Source organism: Cinclus cinclus, chromosome 1 (genome assembly GCF_963662255.1).
Source record: "Cinclus cinclus chromosome 1, bCinCin1.1, whole genome shotgun sequence".
Taxonomy (NCBI): Eukaryota; Metazoa; Chordata; class Aves; order Passeriformes; family Cinclidae; genus Cinclus; species Cinclus cinclus.
This window is the reverse complement of record NC_085046.1, coordinates 49,529,543-49,545,674: the sequence shown is the minus strand read 5'-3', so window position 1 is coordinate 49,545,674 and position 16,132 is coordinate 49,529,543.

The window sequence follows — 16,132 nt, the reverse complement described above, 5'->3', positions numbered from 1 at the left end:
GAGAGTGGGTCACAAAAGAGGTCAGCATTAAGCAGACCTAGTCAGAAGAGCAGTTGTTTGCAGCAAGCAAATTAACACAAGCCACCTAAAGAAATACTTGAGTTCTTATTAAAAAAAAAACCCTGTCTCATTATATTCAGAGTGGGTCTCCACTCTAGACCAGCTCTTCTGGAACCTGTAATGTAGCAAGGCTCCAGTCTATATTTTCAAATGTACATTCAAAAAGCTGGTATAGAAGATGACACATACCCCAAAATTTAGCCCTGAAGCCTAGCTCATACTGCTAGGTATCTAATTAATATGATAAATAATACCAAATTTGAGGCCTAGGGGATATGGCTGGAAAGAGGACAAAGATGAATTCCTCAGAACAACTCTGTGAGCTGATTTAAGGTCCCCATTTTCTGCCAGAGTTCACAAATGTTTTGGTTTTTTTCCATATTAAGGGAAAATTCAAGGATTTCATCCCCTGGGAATCTCTGCAATAGGTAAAAGATGAGTCTGTGAAGGTAAGTAAGGCCTTGTTGTAAAACAATACACATGAAAAAAGGGGTAAGAAGACTCAAGGAAAATACACAATCCCTTTTAAGAGGGAAAAGAGAGAACTTCCAATTATATCCACTGGCTGGACCCACTGTAACAATGGCACAAAAGCATTGAAAGACAGCTGAGAGTGGCCCAATTTTGCCACTTTTTGAAGACAATAAATTCCATGAAAAACCTACACAGACTTCAAAGCAGTAGCAAGTGAAATGGATTCCAACTGTGACAAAGTCCAAAGAACTTGTTGTTGGATTAGGAACTTGTTTGAGGAGGCCTGGACACAATGTTTTACTGATGTAAAACATGTGCAAACAGCCGAGTTACATAAACAAATCCCTAACCAAATATATTTGCAGCATTACCAAAGTATTTGACAAAAATGAGAAATAGCAAATAATCTCAGGAATCATTCCTAATTGCATGTGCATCCCTTCCATTGCATTGTAACTAATTTTCTATTGTTTTTCCTGCCTACCTTTATGCTCAGTATATTTTTTCAGCCAAAAAGAACTTTGCAGGAATTAAAAAAAAACAAAAACAAACAAACAAAAAAAACCCACCAAAACAAACAAACAAAAAAAAGAATCCCACCACAACCAAAATCCCACCACTCTTGATTTTCTGATAAATCAGGAAAGGTAATAAGGTCTTCAGATTAAGGAGGAAGATCAAAGACAAGATTTGGCTGTTGTTGCTGGCTGGAAACTACATTCCCATGAAAGGACGCTGCTTTGGTGCCACTAACTTGTTTCATTTTAAGTTTTCTCAGACCCAGGTTGACCCTTTTTGGGTCTCAAGCACAACAGAATATTATGCCTCCAAAAAGAACAAATTGGATAAAGCTTTAACTCATCACTTCCTGGTTTATCTGGTTTCAGAATATAAAAATTCTGGCATTCAGTGGGGTATTGGAATGAAATTGCAGAACTGTTCTGAATAAATTCATACATAAATCATGTTGCCATCAGGTTACTAGTATTCTACAACACTGCCAACAACAAAAAAACAACCTAAACATTTTTCTTCTGGTTCCAAACTAATGCTATAGAGAGGCAGATTAGCCCAAATTTTGAAATTCAGACATTATTCCAAATTTTTTTAAATAACTACATTTTCTATTCTCCTTTTGGAGCAAGGAATGACTGTATTTTCCCTTTTTGTAACTCAAAGAAGCCTGATAGATCACAGACATCAAGCTGAATTGAGTTTATGGAATATTTGAAGCCAGTCTCTTTGAAATCACTAGCAGTGATGTTTACTCTCTTTAGGATTATTAAACCTACTCCTGAGATGAGACAGTGAACTACGGTGCAATTTGAAGACTATCTAAAATCAGGTTCCTGAAGATTTTCCAGGGCAATTCCTTCTTTCCTAGACGCTTCTGTGCACTCTTGGGCTGAAAATGTAACGTTTGAACTGCTATTTGCCTGTATCTCTTTCCAAGATTAGCTGTGTAGATACAAGGGAGATGGTGGGTCTGCAGGTGTGAGATCAGGAGCAAAAGGTGTGACCTCAGGACCCTAGAAGAGGCTGTAGAAGACCTGCTCAAAAGGTCTTCTTTTTGAGCTGAGCAAAAAGGGGACAGTGAAAAGAACTGCAGCACAATGAAAAAGCAGTGAGTGAAATGCTGATTTTGGATGGTGGAAGAACTCCTGTCCCAGAGCTGTGGTTTAATCCCAGATGCCAACTAAGTACCATACAGGTGCTTGCTCACTCCCCACCCTTTCACCCCTTCCCTGGGATGGGAAGAATGGGAAAAATAGATCACACAGATTGAGGTAAAATCCACTAAATAATTGAAATAAAGTTAATGATAAGGAAAATAAAAGTGACAGAGGAAAAAAAAAAAAGGCCCAGGGAAAGACATCATGCACATTATTGGTCACCCACCACTGATTGATGTCTGGCCCATCCCCCAGCAGCTGTCAGTGGCTCCCTGTCAAATGCCCCCAGTTTACGTACTGGGCATGACATTCTCTCCTATGGAATATTTGTTTGGCCAGTTCAGGTCAGCTGTCCTGCCCATGCTCCCTCCAGATTCTTGTGCACCTGCTCCCTGGAAGACCATGGGAAGCTGAAAAGTCCTTGACTTAGGGTAAGCACGGGACAGCCACAACTAAAACATCAGTGTGTTATCAGTGTTATTCTCACACTAAATCCAAAACATAGCATTGTACCAGCTGCTAGGAATAAAATCACCCTTATCCCAATCAAAACTTTTACACCTAGTGCTGCAGTATATTGCCCTCACAGTTGTGTTCTTTTGGACTTTAAATTGTGTGGCTGAGCTGGTCTGCACTTACCAGGACCCTCCACATATTACATGGGGTTTTTGGTGTGCAAAACTGAGACCACTTTCTCCCAGGAGGTAAGGGTTTGCTGAAGAAGTAATTGCTGAGATGCAGGTGGATGTGGGAATGCCTGGGGCAGGAGGAAAAGTCTTCTTCAGGTGATTTTGTTTTCAAGGAGACTATTTCACTGAAACTCTACCTTTTGAGTTTGCTTTCTCAGTGATGCCCTTTGGTTCTATATTGCCAGAAAAGGAAAAAAACAAACAAACAAAACAACCAAACTCAACCAACCAAAAAAAAAAATCACGGTTTTTTAAATGTGTTTATTTTACCCCTATAGAAGTTCTATTTTGCAACAACAGTTTCTTAGTAGCTGTTGAGGTCCGCATCCCACCTATGTCCATTTGCTCCTGGCCTCTCCATCTCCTCATTTGCAGCACTGATGTGGTGTGGAGCAGAGCCAAGGTTTCGGCATCCCTTCTTGAACAGAGAAAGGTGTGCGCTGTTATTGACGAGCTACAGCAGAGGTAACTGAAAGAACACTGTAGCACAGATACATCTGCGAGACTGCTTGTTTGTCTCTGCCCGCTCAGTAAACTCGCACAGTAAACTCTGCACGCTTCTCTGGTTAAGGATTATCTGTGAACAGCCTTTTTGCTCGTATCAGAGATCGCCTGCGACGCCGGGAGGAAAGCCGCAGCACAGCCGCCTCCCCCCGCAGCCTCCGTGCGATTCTATGGCTCATCTGCATAGCGCTTACCCAGCAGGCAGCGGGGCCGGGGGGATGCTCCCAGGAGCGCTCCCACAAGAAATTTAACACCTATGGGAGTTTAGGAGAGCTATAGCATGTTGTTTTCGAAAGAGAAACCCACGACTGTTTGGATTTGACAGATCAGGTATTAGCAGCGCCATCATAACAAGAACGGTGGACCTTTCTTAGAGCTATAAATATCTATCGTGATGCACTCTTTACCGGCTGGTCCGATGGCAGTGGTACTTATAATTGATCACAGTCAGTTACAGATTTCTTTGTTCTTTCTCCACACCCACTGCTGCACTTGACTAGTCTTTTCCTTCTGAAAGTCCACATTAATTTGAAATTCCCTTTAATTTGCAAGCTGACAGTCTCTTTTGTTAACCCCTAATATTCTGTAATAAATGAGGATCATGTCAAGCATATGTATTGTAATTTTAATCCCTCATGAAAAAGCCAGTACCTGCTCCTTATTTGATTTTTGCCATTGTTCACAACACAGGCACCATGATTCAATGACATTTGTGCAACAGCAGCTGAAAGTGTTTCTGAGCTGTTGGGAGCAGAGGAGGAAAGAGTATCTCACTTACCTGATATTCTGCTTTAATTATGTGGTTTTCATTTCTAATACACAGCATGCTTTTCCCAGACTAATGAAATAGTCAAAGGGATAAATAGCAGAAATATATGATGACTGCCTAAACCTTTCACCTGTAAAACACAAGAATTTCTGCTCTAGGTGCTTCAGACCAACATGCCATTTGACTACCAGAGAATACAGCAACTGAACAAGGTGGATGTCCCTGTTTTGTGCAGAAAGGTACTTAATTTTTGGTTGTTGTGAGCCTGAAATATTTCTTTAATGATCACTCCCACAGGTGGTGGCTCAAAACTTGTTTCCTTGAGCCATCTTAGGTCTCACTTTCTAGGCTGGGGGAAACGTGGATGATTTTTAAAGTCAGATGTGAGATATTGATTGCTGAGAGGAGTATATCCTCAGACACCACAGATTCAGTTTTCTGTAGGTACTTCAGTCATAATTTATCATCGATTTCAAATATGTATTTAATGTTTAGTTATCAAATCCTTCTGGTTAAAATGCTATTGTTCCTGTTGACCTTCCTCTTCCATTCCCCTTTGGGCTTTTTCCACTGCCTCCCTTTCAGCTACAGCTACCTTCTAAGTGCTTTACAGCCCCACAAATACATAGCCTGTGAAAAAAAGGCTCCTTTTGTGGACTGAGCTGTAGAGGTAAAGTTGTACCGTGTCCTCCTATCACCACCTCCACAACCTGCCTCCAACCATTCTCACAGGCTGAACACGCAAAGACAGTGACAGGTCTCTTGTGCTCACACACTGCGACTGCATCACAAGATCTGCATGCGCAGGTTTGGAAATCGAGAGCCGTCTACCTCTCCATAAACCCAAATGACATGAATATGCCACCAGAAACTTGCATGCTGTCATAAATTTAAATCCTATTGTTAATTTTTAAAATTTTATTTCCCACCTTCAGAATTTTCTTCAGCAGTTCCAGGTTTCCCTGATACAGGTGTGCTACTACAACCCTTCTCCAAGGGTGTAGAAGCTCTTTCCTAATGAGGACTAAAGATAACCTTCCAATAACACTCCTTTTGTCACATATTAATATTTAACTTAATACTGTTAATCACTGCATTAATAACTGTGCTCCCTTTCCTTTCAGTGGGTGTGGTGGTTGCAAACACTCAGCTCTGTCTGAATGACGGAATGAGCCCTCCCATCCCCACCACAGGGACACAGCCCTTCCAAATCTCAAGGGATATACACATCAGGGATAAGCTGAGAGCCAGGTTAAATTATGAGGATTAATAGGAGGCTTCCATCTGCCAAGCTGTACATCACAAATTTGCACTGGGATCCCAGCAGAGACTCCTTTGCCTAACAGGTGTCCTGGAAGGCATTTTCCCACAAGTTATGAAGCTGATTCCAAATTCGCACGTTTTTGGGGAGGAAGGGCTGTCAGGAAAATTAATCTATAAACACTACAGATTTATGTCCAAAACGGAGACAGAAGAGTCCTTTTTGCTTTATTTGAATAAAGGGAGAGGCCATGGGGCATTCCCTTGGGGTCTCCCAAACTTCTGGAGGATTCAAATCCTATTTTTTATCTTATTTTCCTGGCCTCATTTCCCTCTTTCTTTCCCCATTGGCTGAGGTACTTCAGAGGTACAGACTTCCCAGAACACCTGATGCTTAAGGTTCCCCTCTAATATATAATCTCCCCTTTTAATTTTTAATTCTTATAGATTTCATAGTTTTTTCCTATTGGTTATTTCATCTTTTAAGACCCAATTTAATTTATTAGCAAACTTACAGTTTGTTTGTGAAGGCAAATGTCTTTTCCCATTCATCAATGAGTGGAATCCATCCCATTGTTTCTTTTATCTCTCAGTGCTAGTCATATCTACCAGCAGACCAACAGCTTGTTTGTAAAAACAAATCCAACATTCCTCTCAGCTGCAAATGCCGGGGGAAGCCTCTCCCTGCCCTCATGCAGTCCCTGCCCCTTAGCTGGCGCTGCTGGCAGCCATGGCCCCAAAGCCAGGCTCATGTGTGAGCAGCCAAGAGCTGAGGGGCCTCTCTGCCAGGTGCAGGAAGCATCCATCTCTTTTTTTGCCATCATGCCTCATCCCTGCTTGTGTCACCAGCCCACCTGTCCTGCTGGCAGCCCCCATTGCTCTTGAACAGCCTGGGCCTGATGCCGTTTTCTCTTCCCTGCCTCATCCCAGCTTTCAGACACCTATTTGGCTCTGGCTAGAGCCAGGCCCAAGCTGGGGTGTTGTCTGCCTTCCCATGGTCCTGCAGGAAAGGCATCTCCATTACTCATCACTGCATCCAGACACATTTATACTTTTCTGTTATTTCACGGTGTATGATCCTAGTCTGTTCTGCTTTCATGAGGAATGTTCTCTTGTTTTTCCCACTTTGGAAACCCAATCTTGATTCTGTTTTCTAACCTGTTCTTCCTACCACTTGCTGCATCCTCTGGGCGAGCACAGTTTCAAAGAAACCTTTAAATAAGCAAGACACAGCAGACTTTCTGACTTGAAGTATCTGGGAGTCAGATCCAATAAGAATGTGTCAGCCAGCTCTACTTATTACATCTCTGGTTGGCTTTGCAGTTATTAGATCAGTAGATAAGTTCCTACTAAACAAAACTCTCATCTCAAGACATGTTTTAAAACACTGTACCTTATACGAGGAAGTAAAAATAACATCAAGTGTCTTTTGCATTTTGTGATGTCTTTTTTTTTTCTAGAAAATGCCTTGTCTTCATACCACATTGAGCCTACAAAGTTTGTATCCTGGTGTTCAGTTTCAAATGAAATTTTATAGGCTGGTTTTATTAATCATCCAGGGTATCAATTAATAGAATATTAGTTACCAGAACATTGTAAAGTAAATTCTAGTGAACTTTTTATTACTGTGATGTAAACTGCAGCAGCCAAGTCTCACATAAATGAATGTGATAGAAAGGTCAGTGTCAGGGTTAGCAATCATCTGCTCTTAGTTTGATCACCCAAGTAGAATTTTCATTAGGAATTTTTAATCACTTTTAATCAGTTATTTTTATGATAAGAGCAGCTTATTTATGGAGCCACTGTTTTTCTACATCTCAGGCCCATGGAGTTCAGCAGATCAAGAAAGAAAGGTTAAGGTAACTCAATTAAGACCAATGAAATTTTCACTGGGAAGACAAAATCCAGTCATCAGCATTTGGTCCCAGTGGAGCAAGATAGAGGGCTCCTTCCCTCTGGAGGACATATCCTGCCTCCTGCAGCACCAGGGAGAGCCATTCTGTCTGCTGGGACAGTCAGTCAATGGGGGAAGCACTTTGTAGGGTGTACTTTTGCACTTTTGTGTAGGGTGATGGGCTCCTCAGACCTATAGTTAATGCTTTCCATGCATTCCTGTCCCCCTACACAGGTGTGGCACCTACTGCACCTGGCAAAAGTGCCATTACCTTCTGCTGGACAGTCTGTGACAGAAACAGTGCTATGTTTCTGCCAAAGGTTTGCTTGCATCTATGCAGGAGAGAAGAGAATTGTCCCCAAAATAAGCTGCAAAAGGAAAACTGTTGTCTTCCCAGCTCCCACATCAGTATTTAGACACAAAACACCATCATTTTGGCCACATCTACACCATAAATCTGCAAGAGTCAAATGTGATAAATGAAAATACATAAAAATAATCTTCCTTGCAACACTACCAAGTTTATTGTGAAATGTGCTCTATTTCTTTTAGCTAAGTTTTACAAAAGTACTGTAAGGTTAACAGGTTACAACATTCTCTCATTAAAGCAAAACATTTTGAACAGAACACAGCTCAAAGTACAGTTAGAGAAAGTACCTTCTCTCTAGGCAAAGTTATCCTTTCACTAGACGTTTGTTTTGTTGTTTAAACTGAATTTTGCAAGTATTAACTTAGATGCCTAGTGTAAGATATAATAATTGCAAATAGGGAACATTGCTACCTCTGCTGAAAAAACTCAGCTGTTTCTCTAGCAAATGTTCCCTAGGGAGAGATGTTAGAGGACTGAATATACAAATACCTATAGTTTGCAGAGATTAAATAAAGTAATTTTAATTTATTCCCAAGGGGGAGAGAGTCTTCTCAATCTCTAAATTGTATGGAGGCTCTGCAAGAAAAAAAAGAGACATGGTATGTAATTTCAGATAATTCACAGGTTTTTTTCCACCCCACAAAACACAAAACATTTTCACAGTGATACAGGTCCTCTCTCTTAGCACTGATAACCCGAGGAGGGAAAAACCATGTCTCACTTGGCCTCAGAAGGAAGTGCTGCTAACAGTGTCACATTAAATAATTTTCTCTGTTCTCTTGAAAACACAGATCTATAACTTAAGAAGTTGCTCCCCCCCAGTTTAAAATAATGTCAGGTTACACATCTAAAGGACAGAATGTGCTTTCAGAATGTGCTGCAATAAGTGTGTGTCATTTCCTGTCAGTATCCTAGCCCTGTGAATACTCTAAGGACTGTAGCTGCTGTAAATCAGAATGCATTAATTCTGTGCCTTAAGGAGCTTGCAGGGAAACATCTCTTGCCTGCTGTTGGTACTGTCATCTGTCCCAGGGGGAGCTGGTTTTGTTGAGAAGTGTGGGGGCTCTTTCAATGTCAATAAGAGCTAACAGTAATTGATGTTAATGAAGCAATACTCTTCTACACTTACTGAAGGCATGGACCTAATTATCAGCAAGCATAAAAATAAAACAAAATGGAAACTTATCATACATGTTAGCTAGACTAGAACAGCTGCAGTAAAGTAGAACGTCCCCTTGGAAGAAAATCCCCATGTTTCAGAGAAGCCAAAATATGGATAAAATAAGCTATTTTGCAAACAATTCTTTTTTCATGGAAATTTCTATAGCCACAATGAATGGCTCCGTGACCTCCAAATAATCTGCAATATTTCGTGCTATACTAGAATTCTGACCCTAAGCAAGAGGACTAGGCCACAAACAAGTCTGATCTGATTTGTTTCTGTAATTGGTTCCAAAAGAGAAAGCTGCTCAGATAAAAATTTGAGTCCATGATCTTCTAATGAAAAAAATATAAAGAATAAAGAATAGAAGGAAGAAATGGATATCAAATTGCAGGAACTTAACATCTCAGTGATCATCTGTGACCATATTCAATTGTCACCCATGCTCTGAAAATACAAGGTAATGATCCGATAGAAAGGTTTTAGGCTTCAGATAACTAGTAATGCTGCTGTTCCTACTTAAAAAAAAAAAATTAAAAAAAAAAAAGAGTAAAATCATTGCTATGCATCAATCCACCCAAACATTTAAACATCTTTCCTTTGTTAATAGACACCCTATCACTACTTCTCCTCTTTACAGATGCATATCTTTAGCATTACAAAAACTGATCATTAAGGAGAAAACAAGGAACATCATATGATTCCATGCAAAATAGAACAAGTGCAGCTCTTGGAGGGTTTCTCTCTGCTTTTATATAGTCTGTATTTCAGGTTTTGCTGCTGCTGAGACAGCCCATGTAGCTGATTTCTTTATGTGACACAGAACCATTCTGAAAACTGTCTTTGTGACTGATCAATGAGTTCCCTTCCTGTTACAGCAAGTTTTACCTATCTCAGATTTCATAATCACATGTAACTCCAGATCCAAGGTAGGCACCAGTTTTTTTCACAACCTATTTCACCACTCTTAGTGGGGCTCCTCCCCATGCATCATGCTGTAGCCGTTTTAGCGGCAGTTTGCAAGGCCAAAAAAAGAAAAGAGCATCTGACGCCATGAGTCTGGGAAGGGTTAAAGAGAAGACATTATGGAAGCATAGCAGCTGGTGAGAGATTGTCTCCTCCTACATATGTATTGGCAACTCAAGAAGCAAACACTTGTGTCTTTTCTGTGGTGAATATTAAAATCCCATGTAGCTTGGGCATATTACCTTTCGCTATACACTCACCAGAGAAGGACTACGGGGATAAAACTCTATGTTCTCCTGCTAAATTTTTAACCAGGACACATTTTTCCCACCACGAATGCTGGCACTGAGGAAACTTTCAAGAGTTTGAAGAGAGACTGAGCTGCAAAACATTCCTCAAAGTCAGTTATGGAAACACTTCCATTGAAGAATTACACCAACAGCCATGGAGACAAGTACCCACAGAACTTGAGTGAAAACCCAAGAATTCCTCAAAGTCCAGGAAAACCTAGCTTCCTTTGAAAATGACAAGCATTTGGGGAAGGAAACAGGTAGCAATCAGAGAGAGTAACTACCAGTTTCTTCTGCTTATTACCTAAGGAGAGAATGCCACTGTGCCTGGGCCAGGGTTCCACTAGGCAGAAGAGACATAATTCCATAACAAAAGCAGCCCTCTTGAGGAAGGGGAGAGAAACGCAAAGGAGAATAAAGCAGATGAATCAGTGCTTACTGATGTCTGCATTCATTATATGCAAAATAAGATGAAAAATAGGCTGAAGGGAAGCTCTCAGACATGAAGCTCCTTTCTGCAGCTGAGCTAGCTAGTGGCAGGTGGGGATGCTCTCATTTCCTAACTTATCCTAAACATGTGCTGCCACTGCTCCCCTTGGGCTGCTTCTAGTGCTCATCAAGTTTCCCAGTGAGCTGATACAAATTTTCCACATTGACCCGAAGCACGAACACTTTGAATCACTGAAGCTTGTCCACAGGCCATTCTTTGAAACACCTTAGCCGGAAACTGCGGGGCTACTCTCCATCGGGGTGCCTAGGAGCTCGCTCACTCCCTTCCTCAGCTGTTGGAAATGGAATTAGTTTTGCTGTTCCACCGATTAAAGCAATCCGGAGGAGGGAGATGCAAATGAGCGGTAATTGCATGTATACACTGGAAGCTCAATTTTCTTCGGAAAACACAGTAAAGAGAAGGGCGGGGGGGGAATGGAAATCCCGCTCTTAGGAGGCTCACGGAGAAACTCTCCGGAGCTGCGCCGTTCCCAGGGAAGGCGGTGGGAGGTGGCGCTGGAGCAGGGGCGGGACTAGTGATTTCCATACTGCTCTCCCAGAATGCGGCGGGGCCTCCCAGCGGGAAAGAAAGTATTTTTCTGTGCTTAAAGGCGTATCTTTGCAGCTGTGGCTTTCATCGTGCTGTCGGGAATAGAGATCCGGATACCTTGCGTAGTAGAAAACGAGAGATACCAGGTAGCCATAACTACAGTAGTGTAAATCCAAGGGAGCTATAAATATCCCTGGGAGAGAGGGCATATTTCGGCTGGTCCGAAGGTAGTGGGGTTTCTCAATTGATTGTTCACAGTCAGTTACAGGATTGATCTCCTCGTTCTCTCTTTCCCCCCTTCCCACTACTGCACTTGACTAGTCTTTTGCACCCTGAGCAGACCCTCCCGCAGCTTTTGTTCATCACCGCCACAGGCAGAGTTTTAACGAAAGGAAAACCTCCCTCTTATAAACATTTATAACAACACCTGCTATTGCAGTATCCACACTTCCAGCCAAATTCTTGGTGGTTCAGCCTGCCAGGCACTACCTGCAGCCTTCAAAGCACTGAACATAACCCGACTGATTTAGATTAACTTGGTGACATGCCAAAAGTACAGCAGGGTGCTCTGACCAGAAGTGTCCATAGAAATAGGACTAGCTACATGCATTTGTAAATACATATCATTTAACTCAATTAAAAGTGTTGGTAAGTATTTTTGAAACTACATCAGGTCAGACAAGTACAGCAGAGCGGAGGTGGCAGAAGGGACAGCCCAGCTGTCTCTGATGGGTAGAGAGCAAAAGCATTGTCTGAAAAGATGCACATCTGAGCATTTTTAGGAAGAGAGAGGCATCTCCTTGGCCTTGGGCAGAAGGTCTAACCACTGTTGTGAAAACATGGAAGGTCACACCTGCTGCTCAAAGATAAATTCTTTGATAGAGCACTTCAGGCACACGCTTTCCAAGAGGGAGTTCTATGGTGATGATCAGAACAGACTGCAAGCTATTCAAGTACTGGATGTCTTGTGACAATGAAGTTTGACCATTCCTCTAATTCAATTACCATAAAGCTGCATTGTTAGGAAAATAACTCCAAACAACACTAATTTTATGCTACCACTGAAGCTGTTACCAACAACACTATGATCAGAGGACTTTTTGATCCTTAGCTGTTCTTTTGGACATTACACATTTTTCTGTATAAGCAAGTACTACCCTTATACCCACTGGGTAGCTATGGCAAACACTATCCTTCAAGGAGATCATTAACATTTATGGTACATTTTGAAAGTGAAAGAATGAAAAAAACCTTCGACCCTTTTTTTTAATGTGATTTTTCTATTTAAAGTTTGGCTGGTTTATCCAAATTGAACATTAAAGGTGATCTCTGAGAAAAATAAAGAGGCAGGTAGATTACAGTAAGGCCACTTACATTTCCATGGACTCATTAGTACACCAGTAAACAGCTCTCTTGATTTGCATCTACTGAAGTCAGGTACTCTATTACTGCTCCTCCAGGCTCAGGGGAAGGAGCTTACACAAAGCTCAACCCTCTTGTCACTAGGCCCTCTGTGAAAATCTGCTGGATGGGAAAAGCTACAGCTTAATTAAACTAGTGGAGTTTTACTTGCTATCTTTTAGTTGTTACCTTGAGATTGAAAAAACCAAAACCAACTCAAAATCACAAAAGAAGAGTCAACCCCCACATGAAAATACATCTCTAAAGTCCACTGTCCAAAGCCCTCAGCAAAAGTTACATATGAAATATTTCACGTGGCGAGTGAATGCAAAACTGCTTTCCTTACTCAAAGCAGTAGTACCAATTTCTATTGGCACATGCCATTTCCTGAATGCATTCTGTGGTTCAGAAATCACTATCAGTGTAGCAGCACTCAGGAGAACTGTGAAGCTTTCTTTGTACTGTACTTTGTTTGGAACAGGTCCATAGATTAAATGCAAGTTATTAGGCCAAATATGGAAAGCAACAGCTGAGAACTTGTAGTCTGATATGCAAACCAACAAGATTAGCAGAGTAAATGGCCCTGTCTAGCCTTGATTTCTCTAACTTCAGGGAAATTTATAATTTACCTTTTTCTCCTCCCCCAGAAGGATCACCTTCTGCAGTATTCTTCTTTTACTCTGCTTTTATCATTCTGAGCAGCATTTTACCAGGCTATATTGCAGAACAATTCTCTCCTATTGTAAGGCAAAACATACTAGATTTCAGGAAGGCTGCTATAACTTAGACAAAGGCAAGTAGAAGGCTACTAATGCAGACCAGGCTGTTAAGTGTCAGCTTTCACTATGAAGAAACAACTGCCTGTTCAAAACCCCAGCCTGTGGAAATCCTTCCGAGGATTGGGTTACTGATTCTGATAAGAGTTTTATTTGCATGGTTGGATTAAATACAGCTTATCTCCTTTATGTTTCTGTTAAGCAAATTACATCTTGAGATGTGAACAGCATTTTTGAAACTGAAACTCCCACCTTTCTAATGTAAGGATTTGGAGCAGTTCAAAGTTCAGATCCTTTTCTCTCCGGATGCAAAAATGAAACAGCACATAAATATTTGAGAAAACATCTTCAAATGCATCAGTAGCCCATTACATCTGCATTCTGTAACTACTTTTTCCAAACCCCTCTGCACAAATGAAGTTTTATTTCCTATAGGAAGATGCATGTTAACTTGTTTTAGGAGTACATGGACTGTAAGAAAATCCTACAGTCAAGATGCCTAAAATTCTACTTTTTACTGGGTTTTTGTGTTTCCCCCATATCAGTTCTTGCTGCTCAGTGATTTGAAGCCTTTTCCCTTTGCTTGGATGGGTGTTTTCCAGTGGTAATTAAAGAATAAAACTGAGAAAGGTGAGCTCCCAAGCCTTCTCTGGTGTGAGGTACAGTTCAAATACCCCCCCACCGTAACTTTGTTGCTGCATTGATATTTTAAGTTGCCCTTGGGGCATTACTCAGATGGAGAGTACTCAGGTCCTTCCAGACCCAAACAGCCTCATCTATCCTCTACAAAGACATGATAATTTTGTTTTCATGGTACATATAGAGCTTGTTCAGACAGATTACAGCTCAATGGCTTCATATAAAAGCAGCTGCTCCTGACACAGAAAATCCAGCACTAACATTAACAGGAAATCAGTCTGTGGCCTGAGAGCAGAGCTCTGTCTAAAGGGAATGGCTTCAAGTGCAGAGCAACCTCCAAGGATGTTGAATGAAAACAATTGACTTGTGAGTGGCATTCTGGGAAGATATGAAGACAGATCATGCATGGTGGAAGAACATTTCTTCTGCCCATGATTGCCTGCTTCACACAACCTACCATGGGTCCAGGCAGGAAAAGAAGGGGAGCCCTTTGTAGTTAGCAAGTGAGAGCCTTCCCCTGGCAAATGCACTGCTGAGATGTGCAGTGATTCCAGCGACCCTTCAAGCTGTGCTAAAGTCTTATAAATGCCTGGCAACTGATCCAAGATTCTGCCACCACATTGAATTTGGCTAGGATTGCTCATAGATCCCTGATCAGCATTAACAAAGGGAGTTTTGCAACTCGAGCACAGCAAACCAAAGCCAAATTGCATAACAAATGCAAGGGTCTATACCAGTTTGACTAAGATTACAAAATTTGCGCAGGGTTTGACTTACTCACTACCCACATCAAGGGCTGAGCATACAGACTGCAACACTTAGCCCTCTGACCACTGTCCATTACCAATGCAGGTTGTCAGCAAAAGGCATTTTGGAACACGAACAGTTTGCAGTGGCTTCACTTGCCTACTAAAAGAGAATGTCTGATCACTACAGTAAATGCTACTTTGTGAGAAGTCTTTAACATGCATAATTTTCTCATGTTCTACTTCCCAGAAGCCTGTTCCCTCAGCACATAGTCTCATGTACAAGAGAACAGATAAAACTGTGGTGCCAACTCTGCAACACTTTGCTTGCTTGCCACCAACCAAATCCTGGGCCATACTCAGAACTACCATAATTAGCCATATAGACATTCAAGATTGGTGAGAGTAGAAACCAGGTAACAACCTTGATCGTAAATCTTCTACTGTTAAGAAACCTTTTCCACTACCAAAACTAGCACCTAATGCAGTATCAAGATCCCAGTCCAGTATTTACTATTCTAGACACAGTACAAACTGTGTACAAAAACAATCCTCAAGAAGCACCAGCTGTGCTATAATTGCTGCATACCTTTGTCCTAAATCTTTCAGTGAAAGGAGCTGACCCTGAATAAGTCTCAAGTCTCACTACTTTAAGATGTACTAAAGTTTACATAAATAAGTTTGTTTTTGAGAGGATGCATGTGTGGGTGACACACCAGGTCAGGCTCCATGGACTATTAATATTACACAAATCCTGTGATGAAGCATAAACTGCAGAATCTCTTCCACCTGGAACCATAATCAGAAATTATGCCATATGCTCATGCAGCTGTGGCTAAAAGCAAGTGAAGGGAGCTCCCTTATTCTCCCACATTGTGAATTTTTCATTTTTCTTCTGTAAAAAAAAGAACACCAAGGCTAATCAGCAGCACTTAGGCAACTCTTTAATAAAATAATTTAGGTTGTTCAGGAAAGCATCCTAATGCCTCAGAGGAAGGGAAAAGCAGGAATGCATAATGCATTTAACAAATTCCAAAAGATAGTATGACCTGTTCTCCTTAGAATGCATCAATCCCATTAACATCACTTTCTGTACAGAGATAACAGACCTCATGATGTACCCATGCCAGTGAGTTTCACAGGGGGTTGATGTGATGTTGATAGTGCACACTGCAAAGGATAGTATACTTAGTAACGAAGAAAAACAATTTGCTTTCCACTATGACTCTGCCCACAGTTTAGAGGCAACAGTATCCTCATCTTGCTGGGAAGTTGTCCTGGTTGGAACCCCCAACAGAAGTTATAAATGCATTTATTATGACATGCAGATACCAAGGCGAGTGGCACAGCCATGGACTAACAGGAAATGTGGCCAGGCGACACCAGTGTAAGGATGGAACAAATCCTCATTCCCTCTACT